The following is a 17,324-nucleotide window of genomic DNA, read 5'->3' as shown; positions in this document are numbered from 1 at the left end:
CAGAGTTTTGCTGATCAGTGACCACCAGTTTTATCCGTTCTCTGCCTGAAAAAAACACTCCATATCTGTGCTCAGTGTGCTGCATATATCTGTGCTCACACTGCTTAATTGTGGGGACTGGGGAGCAGCTGTATTATATAGGAGGAGTACAGTGCAGAGTTTTGCTGACCAGTGACCACCAGTATACGTTGTCTGCCTGAAAAACACTCCATATCTGTGCTCAGTGTGCTGCTTTATTGTGGGGACTGGGGAACACCAGTATAATATATATATAGGAGGAGTACAGTGCAGAGTTTTGCTGACACAGTGACCACCAGTATATATAGCAGTACGGTACAGAAGGTCACTGCTGTACCTACCTCTGTGTCGTCATTAAGTATACTATCCATCTACATTCTAATTCTATACCTGTGGTGCATTTTAGTTTTGCAGTTTGCTGACACAGAGACCACCAGTATATATAGCAGTACGGTACGGAAGGCCACTGCTGTACCTACCTCTGTGTTATCATTAAGTATACTATCCATCTACATTCTATACCTGTGGTGCATTTCAGTTGTGCAGTTTGCTGACACAGTGACCACCAGTATATATAGCAGTACAGTACGGAAGGTTACTGCTGTACCTACCTCTGTGTCGATATTAAGTATACTATCCATCTACATTCTAATTCTATACCTGTGGTGCATTTTAGTTTTGCAGTTTTCTGACACAGTGACCACCAGTATATATAGCAGTACGATACGGAAGGCCACTGCTGTACCTACCTCTGTGTCGTCATTAAGTATACTATCCATCTACATTCTATACCTGTGGTGCATTTCAGTTGTGCAGTTTGCTGACACAGTGACCGCCAGTACATATAGCAGTACGGTACGGAAGGCCACTGCTGTACCTACCTCTGTGTCGTCATTAAGTATACTATCCATCTACATTCTAATTCTATACCTGTGGTGCATTTTAGTTTTGCAGTTTGCTGACACAGTGACCACCAGTATATATAGCAGTACGGTACGGAAGGCCACTGCTGTACCTACCTCTGTGTCATCATTAAGTATACTATCCATCTACATTCTATACCTGTGGTGCATTTTAGTTGTGCAGTTTGCTGACACAGTGACCACCAGTATATATAGCAGTACGGTACGGAAGGCCACTGCTGTACCTACCTCTGTGTCGTCATTAAGTATACTATCCATCTAGATTCTATACCTGTGGTGCATTTTAGTTTTGCAGTTTGCGGACACAGTGACCACCAGTATATATAGCAGTACAGTACGGAAGGTCACTGCTGTACCTACCTCTGTGTCGTCATTAAGTATACTATCCATCTACATTCTAATTCTATACCTGTGGTGCATTTTAGTTTTGCAGTTTTCTGACACAGTGACCACCAGTATATATAGCAGTACGATACGGAAGGCCACTGCTGTACCTACCTCAGTGTCGTCATTAAGTATACTATCCATCTACATTCTATACCTGTGGTGCATTTCAGTTGTGCAGTTTGCTGACACAGTGACCACCAGTACATATAGCAGTACGGTACGGAAGGCCACTGCTCTACCCACCTCTGTGTCGTCATTAAGTATACTATCCATCTAGATTCTATACCTGTGGTGCATTTTAGTTTTGCAGTTTGCTGACACAGTGACCACCAGTATATATAGCAGTACGGTACGGAAGGCCACTGCTGTACCTACCTCTGTGTCGTCATTAAGTATACTATCCATCTAGATTCTATACCTGTGGTGCATTTTAGTTTTGCAGTTTGCTGACACAGTGACGACCAGTATATATAGCAGTACGGTACGGAAGGCCACTGCTGTACCTACCTCTGTGTCGTCATTTAGTATACTATCCATCTACATTCTAATTCTATACCTGTGGTGCATTTTAGTTTTGCAGTTTGCTGACACAGTGACCACCAGTATATATAGCAGTACGGTACGGATGGCCACTGCTGTACCTACCTCTGTGTCGTCATTAAGTATACTATCCATCTACATTCTAATTCTATACCTGTGGTGCATTTTAGTTTTGCAGTTTGCTGACACAGTGACCACCAGTATATATAGCAGTACGGTACGGAAGGCCACTGCTGTACCTACCTCTGTGTCGTCATTAAGTATACTATCCATCTACATTCTATACCTGTGGTGCATTTCAGTTGTGCAGTTTGCTGACACAGTGACCACCAGTATATATAGCAGTATGATACGGAAGGCCACTGCTGTACCTACCTCTGTGTCGTCATTAAGTATACTATCCATCTACATTCTAATTCTATATCTGTGGTGCATTTTAGTTTTGTAGTTTGCTGACACAGTGACCACCAGTATATATAGCAGTACGGTACGGAAGGCCACTGCTGTACCTACCTCTGTGTCGTCATTAAGTATACTATCCATCTACAGTCTATACCTGTGGTGCATTTCAGTTGTGCAGTTTGCTGACACAGTGACCACCAGTATATATAGCAGTACGGTACGGAAGGCCACTGCTGTACCTACCTCTGTGTCGTCATTAAGTATACTATCCATCTACATTCTAATTCTATACCTGTGGTGCATTTTAGTTTTGCAGTTTGCTGACACAGTGACCACCAGTATATATAGCAGTACGGTACGGAAGGCCACTGCTGTACCTACCTCTGTGTCATCATTAAGTATACTATCCATCTACATTCTATACCTGTGGTGCATTTTAGTTGTGCAGTTTGCTGACACAGTGACCACCAGTATATATAGCAGTACGGTACGGAAGGCCACTGCTGTACCTACCTCTGTGTCGTCATTAAGTATACTATCCATCTAGATTCTATACCTGTGGTGCATTTTAGTTTTGCAGTTTGCTGACACAGTGACCACCAGTATATATAGCAGTACAGTACGGAAGGTCACTGCTGTACCTACCTCTGTGTCGTCATTAAGTATACTATCCATCTACATTCTAATTCTATACCTGTGGTGCATTTTAGTTTTGCAGTTTTCTGACACAGTGACCACCAGTATATATAGCAGTACGATACGGAAGGCCACTGCTGTACCTACCTCAGTGTCGTCATTAAGTATACTATCCATCTACATTCTATACCTGTGGTGCATTTCAGTTGTGCAGTTTGCTGACACAGTGACCACCAGTACATATAGCAGTACGGTACGGAAGGCCACTGCTCTACCCACCTCTGTGTCGTCATTAAGTATACTATCCATCTAGATTCTATACCTGTGGTGCATTTTAGTTTTGCAGTTTGCTGACACAGTGACCACCAGTATATATAGCAGTATGGTACGGAAGGCCACTGCTGTACCTACCTCTGTGTCGTCATTAAGTATACTATCCATCTACATTCTAATTCTATATCTGTGGTGCATTTTAGTTTTGCAGTTTGCTGACACAGTGACCACCAGTATATATAGCAGTACGGTACGGAAGGCCACTGCTGTACCTACCTCTGTGTCGTCATTAAGTATACTATCCATCTACATTCTAATTCTATACCTGTGGTGCATTTTAGTTTTGCAGTTTGCTGACACAGTGACCACCAGTATATATAGCAGTACGGTACGGAAGGCCACTGCTGTACCTACCTCTGTGTCGTCATTAAGTATACTATCCATCTACATTCTATACCTGTGGTGCATTTCAGTTGTGCAGTTTGCTGACACAGTGACCACCAGTATATATAGCAGTATGATACGGAAGGCCACTGCTGTACCTACCTCTGTGTCGTCATTAAGTATACTATCCATCTACATTCTAATTCTATATCTGTGGTGCATTTTAGTTTTGTAGTTTGCTGACACAGTGACCACCAGTATATATAGCAGTACGGTACGGAAGGCCACTGCTGTACCTACCTCTGTGTCGTCATTAAGTATACTATCCATCTACAGTCTATACCTGTGGTGCATTTCAGTTGTGCAGTTTGCTGACACAGTGACCACCAGTATATATAGCAGTACGGTACGGAAGGCCACTGCTGTACCTACCTCTGTGTCATCATTAAGTATACTATCCATCTATATTCTATACCTGTGGTGCATTTCAGTTGTGCAGTTTGCTGACACAGTGACCACCAGTATATATAGCAGTACGGTACGGAAGGCCACTGCTGTACCTACCTCTGTGTCGTCATTAAGTATACTATCCATCTACATTCTATACCTGTGGTGCATTTCAGTTGTGCAGTTTGCTGACACAGTGACCACCAGTATATATAGCAGTACGGTACGGAAGGCCACTGCTGTACCTACCTCTGTGTCGTCATTAAGTATACTATCCATCTAGATTCTATACCTGTGGTGCATTTTAGTTTTGCAGTTTGCTGACACAGTGACCACCAGTATATATAGCAGTACGGTACGGAAGGCCACTGCTGTACCTACCTCTGTGTCATCATTAAGTATACTATCCATCTACATTCTATACCTGTGGTGCATTTTAGTTTTGTGCATCCACACTAGACTCTGGCAAAGCGTTAGGGTCTCCATATGACCCTAGAGTCTACTGTGCTACCGGCTAGAGAGATGGGGACTCAGACGGAGAATGCACACCGGCCCCTCCTCTGTTATTACATCCCTGAACAGGTGATAGAACCCTCATATTACTAGTGACACCGGTACATCGGTGCAGGCATTCTGTGCATATAACATCATACATTATGCAGGAAAATCTGCTGATTAGTATCATGCTGTGAGTGATGCAGCCCCGGGCTGGTATCCGGACTCTAGGTCGACAGCAGTTAGGTCCACACCCATTAGGTCGATGCCTATTGGTTGACAGTGACTAGGTCGACACCAGAAATAAGTCATCACATCCATTAGGTCGACATGAACAAGGTCGACCTTAAAAAACGTCGACTTTTTATTATTTACTTTTTTAACTTTTTCATACTTTACGATCCACGTGGACTACGATTGCGAATGGTGTCCTGTGCCGAGCACCGCGGTAGTAGAGCGAGGTACATCACCCGAAGCATGGCGAGTGAAGCGAGCCATGTGAGGGGACACGGTGCAGTAATTGGGGTTTCTAGTCACTTTATGAAAAAAACTACACGAAAAAAACATAAAAATAACTCATGTTGACTTTTTCAATCTCGACCTTGTTCATGTTGAGCTAATGGCCATGTTGACCTATTTCTGGTGTCAACCTAGTCAATGTCGACCAATAGGCATCGACCAAGACACTGTCGACCCTAAGTCCCATACCCCCCGGGCTATGCACACATTACACTGAGGCACCGTTATCACCTGTATATATCACTCTCTCGTATTCTCCTTATTCATATGGCACATCTGTCATCTTCAGTTTAAAAACTTGCTTCACTCTAAAGATGTATACACACCAGAACGATATATTACTTATATGTGTTATCGTCTGTGACAGGACCTGACATCGGCAAGTACATACACACCAGAACGATATATTGCTTATATGTGATATCGTCTGTGACAGGACCTGACATCGGCAAGTACATACACACCAGAACGATATATTGCTTATATGTGATATCGTCTGTGACAGGACCTGACATCGGCAAGTACATACACACCAGAATGATATATTGCTTATATGTGATATCGTCTGCTACAGGACCTGACATCGGCAAGTACATACACACCAGAACGATATATTACTTATATGTGATATTGTCTGTGACAGGACCTGACATCGGCAAGTATATACACACCAGAACGATATATTACTTATATGTGATATCGTCTGCTACAGGACCTGACATCGGCAAGTACATACATACACACCAGAACTATATATTGCTTATATGTGATATCGTCTGTGACAGGACCTGACATCGGCGAGTACATACACACCAGAACGATATATTGCTTATATGTGATATCGTCTGACAGGACCCGACATCGGCAGGTACATACACACCAGAACGATATATTACTTATATGTGATATTGTCTGTGACAGGACCTGACATCGGCAAGTACATACACACCAGAACGATATATTGCTTATATGTGATATCGTCTGTGACAGGACCTGACATCGGCAAGTACATACACACCAGAACGTTATATTACTTATATGTGATATCGTCTGTGACAGGACCTGACATCGGCAAGTACATACACACCAGAACGATATATTGCTTATATGTGATATCGTCTGTGACAGGACCTGACATCGGCAAGTACATACACACCAGAACGATATATTACTTATATGTGATATTGTCTGTGACAGGACCTGACATCGGCAAGTACATACACACCAGAACGATATATTACTTATATGTGATATCGCCTGCGACAGGACCTGACATCGGCAAGTACATACACACCAGAACGATATATTACTTATATGTGATATTGTCTGTGACAGGACCTGACATCGGCAAGTACATACACACCAGAACGATATATTACTTATATGTGATATTGTCTGTGACAGGACCTGACATCGGCAAGTACATACACACCAGAACGTTATATTACTTATATGTGATATTGTCTGTGACAGGACCTGACATCGGCAAGTACATACACACCAGAACGATATATTACTTATATGTGATATTGTCTGTGACAGGACTTGACATCGGCAAGTACATACACACCAGAACGTTATATTACTTATATGTGATATTGTCTGTGACAGGACCTGACATCGGCAAGTACATACACACCAGAACGATATATTGCTTATATGTGATATCGTCTGTGACAGGACTTGACATCGGCAAGTACATACACACCAGAACGATATATTGCTTATATGTGATATCGTCTGTGACAGGACCTGACATCGGCAAGTACATACACACCAGAACGATGTATTGCTTATATGTGATATCGTCTGTGAAAGGACTTGACATCGGCAAGTACATACACACCAGAACGATATATTGCTTATATGTGATATTGTCTGTGACCGGACCTGACATCGGCAAGTACATACACACCAGAACGTTATATTACTTATATGTGATATCGTCTGTGACAGGACCTGACATCGGCAAGTACATACACACCAGAACGATATATTGCTTATATGTGATATCGTCTGTGACAGGACCTGACATCGGCTAGTACATATACACCAGAACGATATATTACTTATATTCGATATCGTCTGTGACAGGACCTGACATCGGCAAGTACATACACACCAGAACGATATATTACTTATATGTGATATCGTCTGTGACAGGACCTGACATCGGCAAGTACATACACACCAGACGATATATTACTTATATGTGATATCATCTGTGACAGGACCTGACATCGGCAAGTACATACACACCAGAACGATATATTACTTATATGTGATATCATCTGTGACAGGACCTGACATCGGCAAGTACATACACACCAGAACGTTATATTGCTTATATGTGATATCGTCTGTGACAGGACCTGACATCGGCAAGTACATATACACCAGAACGATATATTACTTATATTCGATATCGTCTGTGACAGGACCTGACATCGGCAAGTACATACACACCAGAACGATATATTACTTATATGTGATATCGTCTGTGACAGGACCTGACATCGGCAAGTACATACACACCAGACCGATATATTACTTATATGTGATATTGTCTGTGACGGGACCTGATATCGGCAAGTACATATACACCAGAACGTTATATTACTTATATGTGATATCATCTGTGACAGGACCTGACATCGGCAAGTACACACACACCAGAACGATATATTACTTATATTCGATATCGTCTGTGACAGGACCTGACATCGGCAAGTACATACACACCAGAACGATATATTGCTTATATGTGATATCGTCTGTGACAGGACCTGACATCGGCAAGTACATATACACCAGAACGATATATTACTTATATTCGATATCGTCTGTGACAGGACCTGACATCGGCAAGTACATACACACCAGAACGATATATTACTTATATGTGATATCGTCTGTGACAGGACCTGACATCGGCAAGTACATACACACCAGAACGATATATTGCTTATATGTGATATCGTCTGTGACAGGACCTGACATCGGCTAGTACATATACACCAGAACGATATATTACTTATATTCGATATCGTCTGTGACAGGACCTGACATCGGCAAGTACATACACACCAGAACGATATATTACTTATATGTGATATCGTCTGTGACAGGACCTGACATCGGCAAGTACATACACACCAGACGATATATTACTTATATGTGATATCATCTGTGACAGGACCTGACATCGGCAAGTACATACACACCAGAACGATATATTACTTATATGTGATATCATCTGTGACAGGACCTGACATCGGCAAGTACATACACACCAGAACGTTATATTGCTTATATGTGATATCGTCTGTGACAGGACCTGACATCGGCAAGTACATATACACCAGAACGATATATTACTTATATTCGATATCGTCTGTGACAGGACCTGACATCGGCAAGTACATACACACCAGAACGATATATTACTTATATGTGATATCGTCTGTGACAGGACCTGACATCGGCAAGTACATACACACCAGACCGATATATTACTTATATGTGATATTGTCTGTGACGGGACCTGATATCGGCAAGTACATATACACCAGAACGTTATATTACTTATATGTGATATCATCTGTGACAGGACCTGACATCGGCAAGTACACACACACCAGAACGATATATTACTTATATTCGATATCGTCTGTGACAGGACCTGACATCGGCAAGTACATACACACCAGAACGATGTATTGCTTATATGTGATATTGTCTGTGACAGGACCTGACATCGGCAAGTACATACACACCAGAACGATATATTGCTTATATGTGATATTGTCTGTGACGGGACCTGATATCGGCAAGTACATATACACCAGAACGCTATATTACTTATATGTGATATCATCTGTGACAGGACCTGACATCGGCAAGTACACACACACCAGAACGATATATTACTTATATGTGATATCATCTGTGACAGGACCTGACATCGGCAAGTACATACACACCAGAACGATGTATTGCTTATATGTGATATCATCTGTGACAGGACCTGACATCGGCAAGTACATACACACCAGAACGATATATTACTTATATGTGATATCGTCTGTGACAGGACCTGACATCGGCAAGTACATACACACCAGAACGATATATTACTTATATGTGATATCATCTGTGACAGGACCTGACATCGGCAAGTACATACACACCAGAACGTTATATTGCTTATATGTGATATAATCTGCGATGTTGTTTGTACTGCCTGACAACGGGTAATAAATACCCGAAATGTTGCACTATTTCGGCTGACTTATGTGATTTGTTATTCTGGAATAAGACCACAGAGTGTCTATTTTTGTTCTTTATACTGTATATATATATATATATATATAGGCTTAGCACACATTCATATATACATACACAAACACACATATAGTACATCTATACATACTGTACATACACCAGTGCACATACATACATACATACATACATACATACATACATACATATATACATACATACATACACACATACATACATACATACATACACACATACATATATACAAACATGCAAATACACACTCACTGTACACACAGACTTCTAACCTATATGATCCACCAGGGGTTGGAGGCAGAAGGGCGGCAGTGTGAGGACGGAGGGAGCTGCTGTGGCTGAACATGCGCAGCCAGCAGCTCCGCCGGGACATTCTGTAAGCAGAGAACTCAATAGTTCTCTGTTGTGCTGCAGTTCTGCGGACGTGATCGCGGTTGCGGCTATTGCTGAGACAGAGACAATGCTGTTTCCGTCTCATAATAGAAAACTCTGCTCATCAGGGGGGGGGGGTCTAAGTACTCAGAACCCTCCCACTGCGTGCGCCACTGCTGACATCAGCAAGTGCATACACACTTACCAATGTTGGGAGCAACAGTTCCATGGTGGGATGGGGGGAGCGGGGGTCATGCTGCATTTGGTAACATGGCCCTCACAGGTGATGTTGCCTGTCGGACCTGTATGCAGGTCTGATGGACGATGTCACAGACGGCGTATGGGAGCGTGCCTCATCAGCGACATTGTGCATACACTCTGGATGATATCATGAACAATGTTTTCTTAAGGACTGTGGCCTGAGGGTGTCACATTGCTGCAGCAGCGACTGACAGACTCAGACACACAGGGAGGACGTCTGCTCATCTCCCCGGCCAAAGAGAAATGAACAGAGCATGTGCAATCTCCTGTCCCGCCCTCCTGCAGCAATTGGCTGCCTTTCCTTTCTCCACAAATGACCGTCAGGCAGACACAGAACCATGGATCCTGCTGCGTGAGCTGCAAAACTGACTGGTAATATGGAGGAATGGAGCTGTGAGAGCTGAACCAGCGACCGGCTGTGATGTCTATGGGGAAGCTGTGCTGGGATCTCTGTACAGAGAGCGGCTGTGATGTCTATGGGAAGCTGTGCTGGGATCTCTGTACAGAGAGCGGCTGTGATGTCTATGGGGAAGCTGTGCTGGGATCTCTGTACACAGAGCGGCTGTGATGTCTATGGAAACGCTGTGCTGGGATGTCTGTATAGAGAGCGGCTGTGATGTCTATGGGGAAGATGTGCTGGGATCTCTGTACAGAGAGCGGCTGTGATGTCTATGGGGAAGATGTGCTGGGATCTCTGTACAGAGAGCTGCTGTGATGTCTATGGGAAGCTGTGCTGGGATCTCTGTACAGAGAGCGGCTGTGATGTCTATGGGGAAGCTGTGCTGGGATCTCTGTACAGAGAGCGGCTGTGATGTGTATGTGGAAGCTGTGCTGGGATCTCTGTACAGAGAGCGGCTGTGATGTCTATGGGGAAGCTGTGCTGGGATCTCTGTACAGAGAGCGGCTGTGATGTGTATGTGGAAGCTGTGCTGGGATCTCTGTACAGAGAGCGGCTGTGATATCTATGGGGAAGCTGTGCTGGGATCTCTGTACAGAGAGCGGCTGTGATGTCTATTGGGAAGCTGTGCTGGAATCTCTGTACAGAGAGCGGCTGTGATGTCTATGGGAAGCTGTGCTGGGATCTCTGTACAGAGAGTGGCTGTGATGTCTATGGGAAGCTGTGCTGGGATCTCTGTACAGAGAGCGGCTGTGATGTGTAATGTCCACCCACAAACAAACACATGACACTTACGGTGCCGAAAACTTGAACTAAATTGTGGGGTGCTAGTGTGAATCAGGTTCGGGTGATCAGAGCGGCAGACCTGCTTTACCTCTCAGACACAATGACAACACAAACATAATATAGTATCCAACTCCATTTTATTATCCTAACAAAATTTACAAGAGGCAGGTAAACAGAAAACTGGCGCACAATTGAAGCAGGCTGGTTATGGCTTCTAAATAACAGTCTCAAGTAACCAGCGTTAGCAATACAGGTAGCAGGTAAGCAAGTAACTGGTGCACAATTGAAGCAGGCTGGTTATGGCTTCTAAATAATAGTCTCAGGTAACCAGCGTCGGCAATACAGGTAGCAGGTAAGCAGGTACTTGTGCACGATTAAAGCAGGCTGGTTATGGCTATTAAACGACAGTCTCAGGTAACCAGCGTTAGCAATACAAGTAGTAGGTAAGCAGGTAACTTGTGCACAATTAAAGCAGGCTGGTTATGGCTACTAAACAACAGTCTCAGGTAACCAGCGTCAGCAATACAGGTAGCAGGTAAGCAGGAACTTGTGCACGATTAAAGCAGGCTGGTTATGGCTATTAAACGACAGTCTCAGGTAACCAGCGTTAGCAATACAGGTAGCAGGTAAGCAGGAACTTGTGCACAATTAAAGCAGGCTGGTTATGGCTACTAAACAACAGTCTCAGGTAACCAGCGTCAGCAAAACAGGTAGCAGGTAAGCAGAAACTTGTGCACGATTAAAGCAGGCTGGTTATGGCTATTAAACGACAGTCTCAGGTAACCAGCGTTAGCAATACAAGTAGCAGGTAAGCAGGTAACTTGTGCACAATCAAAGCAGGCTGGTTATGGCTACCAAACAACAGTCTCAGGTAACCAGCGTCAGCAACACAGGTAGCAGGCAAGCAGGAACTTGTGCACGATTAAAGCAGGCTGGTTATGGCTGTTAAACGACAGTCTCAGGTAACCAGCGTTAGCAATACAGGTAGCAGGTAAGCAGGAACTTGTGCACAATTAAAGCAGGCTGGTTATGGCTACTAAACAACAGTCTCAGGTAACCAGCGTCAGCAATACAGGTAGCAGGTAAGCAGGAACTTGTGCACGATTAAAGCAGGCTGGTTATGGCTATTAAACGACAGTCTCAGGTAACCAGCGTTAGCAATACAAGTAGCAGGTAAGCAGGAACTTGTGCACGATTAAAGCAGGCTGGTTATGGCTATTAAACGACAGTCTCAGGTAACCAGCGTTAGCAATACAGGTAGCAGGTAAGCAGGTAACTTGTGCACCATTAAAGCAGGCTGGTTATGGCTACTAAACAACAGTCTCAGGTAACCAGCGTCAGCAATACAGGTAGCAGGTAAGCAGGAACTTGTGCACGATTAAAGCAGGCTGGTTATGGCTATTAAACGACAGTCTCAGGTAACCAGCGTTAGCACTACAAGTAGCAGGTAAGCAGGTACTTTGTGCACAAATAAAGCAGGCTGGTTATGGCTTCTAAATAACAGTCTCAGGTAACCAGCGTCAGCAATGCAGGTAGCAGGTAAGCAGGAACTTGTGCACAAATAAAGCAGGCTGGTTATGGCTTCCAAATAACAGTCTCAGGTAACCAGCGTCAGCAATGCAGGTAGCAGGTAAGCAGGAACTTGTGCACAAATAAAGCAGGCTGGTTATGGCTTCTAAATAACAGTCTCAGGTAACCAGCGTTAGCACTACAAGTAGCAGGTAAGCAGGTACTTTGTGCACAATTAGAGCAGGCTGGTTATGGCTTCTAAATAACAGTCTCAGGTAACCAGCGTTGGCAATGCAGGTGGCGGGTAAACAGGAACTTGTGATTGAAGCAGGCTGGTTACGGCTTCTAAATAATAGTCTCAGGTAACCAGCGTCAGCAATTCATTAACATTAGCTTTCACACTGCTGGGCGGAGCTTGCATAAAAAGAACTATCAGTACCAGCATTCCTTAATAGCGGACAAATGCATTAACATTAGCTTTCACACTGCTGGGCGGAGCTTGCATAAAAAAGAACTATCAGGACCAGCATTCCTTAATAGCAGATAAATGCATTAACATTAGCTTTCACACTGCTGGGCGGAGCTTGCATAAAAAGAACTGTCAGTACCAGCATTCCTTAATAGCGGACAAATGCATTAACATTAGCTTTCACACTGCTGGGCGGAGCTTGCATAAAAAGAACTATCAGTACCAGCATTCCTTAATAGCAGATAAATGCATTAACATTAGCTTTCACACTGCTGGGCGGAGCTTGCATAAAAAGAACTATCAGTACCAGCATTCCTTAATAGCAGACAAATGCATTAACATTAGCTTTCACACTGCTGGGCGGAGCTTGCATAAAAAGAACTATCAGTACCAGCATTCCTTAATAGCAGACAAATGCATTAACATTAGCTTTCACACTGCTGGGCGGAGCTTGCATAAAAAGAACTATCAGTCCCAGCATTCCTTAGTAGCAGATAAATGCATTAACATTAGCTTTCACACTGCTGGGCGGAGCTTGCATAAAAAAGAACTATCAGTACCAGCATTCCTTAATAGCGGACAAATGCATTAACATTAGCTTTCACACTGCTGGGCGGAGCTTGCATAAAAAAAGAACTATCAGTACCAGCATTCCTTAATAGCAGATAAATGCATTAACATTAGCTTTCACACTGCTGGGCGGAGCTTGCATAAAAAGAACTATCAGTACCAGCATTCCTTAATAGCAGATAAATGCATTAACATTAGCTTTCACACTGCTGGGCGGAGCTTGCATAAAAAGAACTTGCATCAACATTAGCTTTCACACTGCTGGGCGGAGCTTGCATAAAAAAGAACTATCAGTACCAGCATTCCTTAATAGCGGACAAATGCATTAACATTAGCTTTCACACTGCTGGGCGGAGCTTGCATAAAAAAAGAACTATCAGTACCAGCATTCCTTAATAGCAGATAAATGCATTAACATTAGCTTTCACACTGCTGGGCGGAGCTTGCATAAAAAGAACTATCAGTACCAGCATTCCTTAATAGCAGATAAATGCATTAACATTAGCTTTCACACTGCTGGGCGGAGCTTGCATAAAAAGAACTTGCATCAACATTAGCTTTCACACTGCTGGGCGGAGCTTGCATAAAAAGAACTATCAGTCCCAGCATTCCTTAGTAGCAGACAAATGCATTAACATTAGCTTTCACACTGCTGGGCGGAGCTTGCATAAAAAGAACTATCAGTACCAGCATTCCTTAATAGCGGACAAATGCATTAACATTAGCTTTCACACTGCTGGGCGGAGCTTGCATAAAAAGAACTATCAGTCCCAGCATTCCTTAGTAGCAGATAAATGCATTAACATTAGCTTTCACACTGCTGGGCGGAGCTTGCATAAAAAAGAACTATCAGTACCAGCATTCCTTAATAGCGGACAAATGCATTAACATTAGCTTTCACACTGCTGGGCGGAGCTTGCATAAAAAAAGAACTATCAGTACCAGCATTCCTTAATAGCAGATAAATGCATTAACATTAGCTTTCACACTGCTGGGCGGAGCTTGCATAAAAAGAACTATCAGTACCAGCATTCCTTAATAGCAGATAAATGCATTAACATTAGCTTTCACACTGCTGGGCGGAGCTTGCATAAAAAGAACTTGCATCGACATTAGCTTTCACACTGCTGGGCGGAGCTTGCATAAAAAAGAACTATCAGTACCAGCATTCCTTAATTGCGGACAAATGCATTAACATTAGCTTTCACACTGCTGGGCGGAGCTTGCATAAAAAAAGAACTATCAGTACCAGCATTCCTTAATAGCAGATAAATGCATTAACATTAGCTTTCACACTGCTGGGCGGAGCTTGCATAAAAAGAACTATCAGTACCAGCATTCCTTAATAGCAGATAAATGCATTAACATTAGCTTTCACACTGCTGGGCGGAGCTTGCATAAAAAGAACTTGCATCAACATTAGCTTTCACACTGCTGGGCGGAGCTTGCATAAAAAGAACTATCAGTCCCAGCATTCCTTAGTAGCAGACAAATGCATTAACATTAGCTTTCACACTGCTGGGCGGAGCTTGCATAAAAAAAAGAACTATCAGTACCAGCATTCCTTAATAGCAGATCAATGCATTAACATTAGCTTTCACACTGCTGGGCGGAGCTTGCAATAAAAGAACTATCAGTACCAGCATTCCCTAATAGCAGACAAATGCATTAACATTAGCTTTCACACTGCTGGGCGGAGCTTGCATAAAAAGAACTATCAGTACCAGCATTCCTTAATAGCAGACAAATCTATTAACATTAGCTTTCACACCGCTGGGCGGAGCTTGCATAAAAAGAACTATCAATACAACCCTCTCACTAGAACAAGGGGTGCCTACCCTCTGTTTGCACCTAAGCAGGGGCGCAGCTACTGTGGGGTGACCTTCCCCATACTTTACTTAGTTTGTGTGGCACGGGAGTAATGAGGGACGCTCACCCCCTCCACTATACTGCACCTGCAGGCACTATGAAGGAGGTCCTACCCCTCATTAAACAATATGTTCCCCAATGCAGAGTTCATGCAGCGGAAGGGGATAAATAACAGGACCCAGGGGATCTTAGGGGTGTCTACACCCTTTTTTAAATACTATGTCCCCTATTAGCAGAGTTTTTGCAGCGGAGGGCACAACAGGGGCAGAGTATGGCAGCGGAAGGGCGATCAGGGTCTCACCACCTGCTGCGGCGCTTCTGCCACCTCCGATCGGCTCCCATATCTTCTTCACTACTTCTGCCGGCGCTGTCCTCTTCTGCTCCGGTCCCCACTGTCCTCTCACTAATCTTGCTCTGCTCCTGTGCAGCAGGCTCCGGTCCGCGCCGTCATCTCTACGCTGGGGTCTTCTCGGGTCCTCGCCGTACTCCAGCCGCCAGGGGTCCTCGCTGGGGTCTTCTTCCCGGGGTCGTCCTTCGCGGTGCCTGCGCGCTTCTCATCTGCCGCTCCTTGGAATCCAGGGGACGGATGTCATCACTGCTCTGCTGGACGGGCTGCGGTTCCTCCGGCCCAGCGCTCCAGTCTCTCAGCAGCGGCGGCTCTTCTCCGCACTCCATCCCCGCTGGCACTGACGCGGCCAGCTCTTCTCCTCAGGCAGGGTCTCCGGCATTCTTCTGGCACTGGTGCTCCGGTCACTGGTTCTCCCCTCGGCTTCTTCTCTGCGCAGACGGTCCTCACACACTGGCAGGCGGCTCCTGGGGCTACATGGCGACACCTTCCCCAGATAATCTTCCCATTCCTCCAGGACTCCTCTGGCAGCGATCCTCCCAGCGCTGCATACTCCAGTCTTCAGGCTCTGGACACTACATGGCTCCACTTCCCCAGGTACATATTCCCATCCTCCAGGGTCTCTCTCTCCTGTGCTGTGAGGCTTCTTTTAAGGGTCCTGGTGCTCCTCCACCTCCCCTCTCCTCTATGATGACTGGCTCCCAGGGCCCCAGCAACAGACCACCCCCTGGTCACTCTGCCCTACAACCCAGGGGACCCAATCAGCTGGGGACATGTTTCCCATACTTTTTATGTTGCTGGGTAAGAAGTGACAGGACCAGAGAATTGGCGGCAAAATCCCTGTCCCAATCTGACAGGGTCACATAAAGTTCAGCCCACAATCTACTCTGGGACTTGTAGTTCCACAATGTAAACAAAAAAAAAAATCACAAGGGGATCTCCATGGTGCAATAGCTTCTGGGTATTACATTCTTCCCCCCTAAAATTATACGTGTCCTCACGTATACACCTTAACACTATACATCGGTTAACATAAGCCTTGAACTGGGTACAGCTCTGTTGGCAAACAAGTCATTGTGTCTGGAGCACAGGCCCGCCTGCGATTCTCTGATCCTGTTCGTGACGCCAAAATTTATGTAATGTCCACCCACAAACAAACACATGACACTTACGGTGCCGAAAACTTGAACTAAATTGTGGGGTGCTAGTGTGAATCAGGTTCGGGTGATCAGAGCGGCAGACCTGCTTTACCTCTCAGACACAATGACAACACAAACATAATATAGTATCCAACTCCATTTTATTATCCTAACAAAATTTACAAGAGGCAGGTAAACAGGAAACTGGCGCACAATTGAAGCAGGCTGGTTATGGCTTCTAAATAACAGTCTCAAGTAACCAGCG

The sequence above is a fragment of the Pseudophryne corroboree genome, chromosome 2, assembly GCF_028390025.1.
Source record: "Pseudophryne corroboree isolate aPseCor3 chromosome 2, aPseCor3.hap2, whole genome shotgun sequence".
Classification (NCBI taxonomy): domain Eukaryota; kingdom Metazoa; phylum Chordata; class Amphibia; order Anura; family Myobatrachidae; genus Pseudophryne; species Pseudophryne corroboree.
Note: the sequence above shows the minus strand (reverse complement) of the source record.